The following is a 6,000-nucleotide window of genomic DNA, read 5'->3' on the forward strand; positions in this document are numbered from 1 at the left end:
ATTTGCTGAAGATTATCAACGAATTATCGTGAATGCCAAGCATGAATTGATACTGATCAGATCAAATACTGATCAAAATGCTTATGTTGTTACCGTTGAGAATGAAAATGCTTCAATTACGATTCAAAAAATTGAGTGGATTGTACCATACATAACAATGTCTGACAAGCAAAAAATTATGGTGCTGAATTACATAACCTCCGATCCAGCTATTCCAATCAGTTTCCGGACTTGGGAATTGTATGAGTATCCACTGCTACCAGCTACCAACAAGCATATTTGGGTAATCAAAACGACAAATCAGCTTGAGAAACCTCGTTTTGTTATCCTTGGATTCCAAACAGCAAGAAAGAATCAATCGAATCAAAATGCAAGCGAGTTTGATCACTGCAGCATAAGAGACATTAAGCTGTTCTTGAACTCTCAGAGTTATCCATATGGAAATTTGAACCTCAACATTGTGCATAATCAGTATGCCTTGATGTATGATATGTACACAAATTTTCAAAGTGCTTACTATGGGAAAGAAGCTGAACCGCTATTGGCTAAGAAAAAATTTCTAAGTACAGCACCTCTGTATATAATTAACTGTTCCAAGCAGAACGAGTCAATCAAGTCTGGACCTGTGGATATACGCCTGGAATTTGAATCATCAGCACAGTTTCCAAATCAAACTGCTGCTTACTGCTTGATAATTCACGACCGAATAATTGAGTACAATCCCATCAGCAGCACTGTGAGAAAACTTACTTAATGGTGTAGTTTGATCCCAAACCCACCATACATTACATGTATGTATGGGACTTTGCATCCAGACAAGCGAGGAAAGGACCATGGGAACAAGCAGCAAGAGACGGAGAACGATTTCGTCGACGAATACAACAAATAAATAAAATTATTGATCCTGTACTAATCAATAAACTTAATGTAATTAAAAATAGTAAATAAACATGATGTAATTAAAAATAGTAAATAAAGAAAAACTTTTTTATAATTTTGGGTTTTTAATTATAAACCTTACTATAATAAATACGAAATATATTAGTAACATTACATAGATTTAAACTTTTTCATTAATTGCACAGTTGGTATAGATGGTGTGTAAATGAATTTAAATTTATTGTATGATGCACCGATGTAATACAAATAAATCTTTTCACCATTATTGATAATATTCTTCATCTTTGCAAGTAGATGCGGCTTATTCAAAACTTCTGGTTGCATGCAGCAGGGAGAAACGTTGAACAAGTGTTGTCCAAGCATATATCAACGGTGAATCCAAATTGTGTTCTAACTATTCTGATGTTTGTGATCTCATAATTATGCCCAGTTTCCAATTCATGCATTCGCCTGAATGGTAGACGGCACCCGTACATCCTGGTGATGATAGCAGATTCCAGCAGCAGATTCCAGCAGCAGATTCCAGCAGCGGGTAGCAGATTCCAGGACCAGATAGCAGATTCCAACAGCAGATTTCGGCAGCAGGTAGCAGCTTCCAGGGCAGCAGAGTCACTACAGTATTTTACTATGGTACTTCACAATATTTCACTGTAAACTCGTACTTCACACTGTAAACTTGTACTTCACTATTGTGAAGTACGCTCTCAGCGAACTGCTTTTATAGCCAGAGGATACTGTGCAGATACCCCTCACTCTTCTACCTCAAAAACGGTTTGATCATCTACTGCGCAGTTAGAAGTAAAACAAAGAAAACTGCGCAGTTACGCGACCTTGAACAGGTTCAAACCTGTCCGATGACGTCATCTTTTACGCAGCAGAAATAGAACAAAGAGAACTACATAACCTTGAACAGACTCAAACCTGTCTGATGATGTCATCTACTACGCAGTTCAAAACTCTACCGTATAGTTTGAATAACCAATCAAATTATCAATTAACCAAGAAGAAATAATTGACCAATAAGATTATCGTGTGGTGGGGGTAAAATCCAGAGATTGGGTTATAAAAAGGTTGAATTGATTGTAAGAGTCATCATTCAGTCACTCTTCGTTGTCAAGAGCAGAGAAATGGAGATCATTCTAGACATTCAAGGATTCAGAGGAGCTGATAATCGCTTCCTTGTTAAGGAGTTGGCCTCAATAACAATTCAACATGATATTGATAATATTGAAGAGTTGTCATACACACTATTTCAACCGCCATATATCACTGGAAAGTGCTACCAGCCAACTATCAACTTCCTCATACCTGGCTGATTCGAAATTATCATGGAATCGGTTGGAATGCTGGAACAACTTCATATTACAAGCTCAAAGAAGTTCTCAATTATTTAACTTGTAATAAAAAAATTATTTATGTCAAAGGTATCGAGAAAAAGTTATGGGTTCAAAATTTAATTGATTGTAATAATAAAATTGTAATCGATCTCGATAATTTCAAATGTCCTCTCTAAAAAGTATGAAAATTTGTAACAATCATTTTTGTAATTATCATGATTGTTTATCTGATTTATGTGCCTTGGAAAATGTAAAAAATTTAAAAGATTGGTTTGTAAGCACTCAATAAATCTAAAATAAATGAATTATAATTGTTATTATTATTTCATCCTAACATATTTAATTCAGAATAGAATTAATTATTGTTAGTTATTAAATTCAAATAATTTTCCAACACTACTACTGATATTAATACTTATCAACAGATGGTGTAATGGTTTTTGATTTTTTAATTATGATAATCAATAATCAGTTTTTGTTTTTCTAAAATTTTATAATTAATATTTGTTTAAATTAAAAGTCATGCAATATTTTATATAACCATTTAAAAATAAAAACTGAGTATTGATTTTTCAAAATATATCGCTAGAAGATTTTTGGATTTGACGATAGAGAGCACATCAACCCCATATTAGTTTATCAAATAATAATAATAATAATTTTTGAAATAAAGATAAATAATGATTATTTTCTAATATTTTGTTATTAATATTATTAACTTTGTTTAAATTAAAAGTTGTATACCATTTTATAAAGTAATTTGAAAATAAAAAGTGAGTATTGATTTTAAAAATATAGCGATAGATTTTTGGATTCGACGATAGAGGGCACATCAACCTCATATTAGTTTATCAAATAATAATTTTGAAATAAAGATAAATAATAATTACCCCCACTCCTCTACTTAAAAACCTGTTTGATGACATCATCTACTGCGCAGTAAGAAAATTCTAGAACAGAATAAGTCATCTACTGCGCAGTTACCCCCACTCCTCTACCTCAAAACCGGTTTGATGACGTCATCTACTACGCAGTTAGAAAATTCTAGAACAGAATGAGTCATCTACTGCGCAGTTATATGACCTTGAACAGGTTCAAGCCTGTCTGATGACGTCATCTACTACGCAGTTAGAAAATTCTAGAACAGAATGAGTCATCTACTGCGCGGTTAGAAGTAATGCACGCTGTCACCAGATGACGTTGCGTGAAATCCTTCTCGCAAGTAGTTGACATAACTTCATTTTAAATATATACAACATGGATATACCATACTACAAATGCGTAATCCTGAACTATTGATCTGTTATGGCTGAGCCGAAGGCAGGTTAATAGTTGAGGATGCTTTTTAACCTCAAAATGTTGAACTCAAATTCAAAATGGCGGATAGCAGCCACCAAATGGCGGATAGTAAGATTTAAAAAATGGCGGATAGTAAGATGGCGGCAGAATTCCCCACCAGCGCCACCTATAACCTCGATAAAAAACCTCACCCATAACCTCAAAATGACATACATATCTACCGCCGGCAACACCTACTGTCGGCAAAACAGGTCGCCCATATCCACAGATGATACTTGTCACGAACCTACAGTCGGCAATGCAGATCCCTTAGTATTGACACGAACCCACAAATATGTTTTACCGACTGTGTATGTACCCCCCTGTATACCTACTCCCGCTCGAAGCTTTGCAATTAAACTTCGAATTGTTTTACACTTTCGATTGGAAATATCCTCAGTCTTGCTATTATATTTGGGTTTTTATTCAAAAAATTTTTTTTGGTATTCCCGTTCCAGGTAATCATTATTGCGCAAAGATGAAGAAAATGTTAGGATATATAACGAGAACAATGAAGATACAGATTAACTAATTATTGATGTGATTGACAGTGTTATAGTATTTAAAACTATCTATTTGATTAAGTGGATTTGCATCTGAATAATTAGCTTTAGTTTTAATTAATTAAGTTTTAATTAGTAATTTATAATATTAATATTATTAATACTGTTATTTGAATTATAACATTTTTATACATTAAACATGCATTCTTCGGACTACGATAACAATTTTAATAAGCCACTGTTATTTTCAAAAATGAAGAATCAAATCTTAACATTCGTTTCAGCTCTTTATAGCCACGAGGAAATTCCTCGAAACCGAGTTCAGGATATAGTTACAGAAAGTTCAAAGTTATTTCAAAACTCTGTGATAAATATGTTTATTAGTGGATTAATATTACGCTTAAAAAATTTTGGTGAGAGTGATTTTAATATAAGTCAATTTAATGAAATTCATAATACCTTAAAAAATCCATTTAAAGATTTGGAAACTGAGCATGAGATTCTCAGCGTTAAAGAGTGCTGAAACTCTTATACCTTCTATACCAATAAAAATCGCAGAAAGAGAAGAGTATCGAACAATCGATGGTAATTTGAAATTGGTTCATGTTCCAGTAACTGTAGAGTATATTCCTTTATCTAAGGTATTGAAATGTTTTTTAGAGCTTCCGAACATCATAGAAGATATTTTAGCATATATAAGTTGCTTATCTGATAATTCTGCTATTCTACAAAATGTAATTCAAGGCGATGTATGGAAAAAAAAAAGCATCTTTTGGTAGTAAATTAGTACTGCCCATTATTGTTTACTATGATGATTATGAGCCTAACAATGTTTTAGGAAGTCATAGGGGTCTTTCTAAAATAGGTGCAATTTATAGCCATATACCTTGCTTGCCACCTCATCAACAGTCAAAGCTCAAAAACATATTAATAACGCTACTTTTTAACAAACTAGACGAAAAAGAATTTGGATTTTCAACCATATTATCACCACTAATTAATTAATTAAAGAATCTTGAGTTAAATGGCATAAAAATATTTGAAAATACACCCTCTGAAAAAACAATTTATTTTTCATTATTAACAGTAGTTGGTGACAATTTGGGAGTCAACGGAATTCATGGCTTTATTACGTGCTTTTCTGCCAGCTACTGTTGTCGCTTTTGTCTTATTGATAAAAACAAAATAAAGAATACAGTTGTTGAAAATGATTATCCATTAAGGTCACCAGTGAGTTACAACCAACAAATAAATACTCAAGATTTTGGATCATTTGGTATCAAAGCTGCCAGTGCCTTTGCCGCTTTACCTACATTTGATGTCATTGAATCACTTTGCACTGATGTGATACATGATATTTTTGAGGGTGTATTTCAATACGATTTTGCAAAAATATTAAATGCTTACATATATGACAAAAAATTTTTTACACTGGAAACATTAAATAATCGTGTGAGAGGTTTTCATTATGGTGACAATGAGAAACGCAATAAGCCACCGGACTTTGTTAAAAATCAAATATAAAATAAATATATCATAATATCGTCTGCAGAAATGTTATGCTTTGGACGTAATATTCACCTAATAATAGGTAATTTAATTAGTGAAGATGACGAACACTGGCGACTTGTTATAATGCTAAAAAAAATTCTCGATATTGTCACAGCTAAATTTATTCACAAAAACAATATATCTTATTTTCAAGTGCTCGATCATGAATATTTATCTTCACTTTTGGAATTATTTCCGGACTGCTTGAAATTTAAACACCATGTTTTATTACACTACTCTCACGTTTTCAAATCTTTCGGACCAGTCGCAAACCTCGAATGTTCTGGTGATGAGCGTAAGCACAGAGAAAGCAAAATAGTAGCTCGTTCTGCCATCAGTAGGATAAATATTTATCATACGATCGCTTTAAA

The sequence above is a fragment of the Cotesia typhae genome, unplaced genomic scaffold, assembly GCF_013202065.1.
Source record: "Cotesia typhae breed Kobodo isofemale line unplaced genomic scaffold, CoteBio_Ctyphae contig_27, whole genome shotgun sequence".
In the NCBI taxonomy this organism is placed as follows: domain Eukaryota; kingdom Metazoa; phylum Arthropoda; class Insecta; order Hymenoptera; family Braconidae; genus Cotesia; species Cotesia typhae.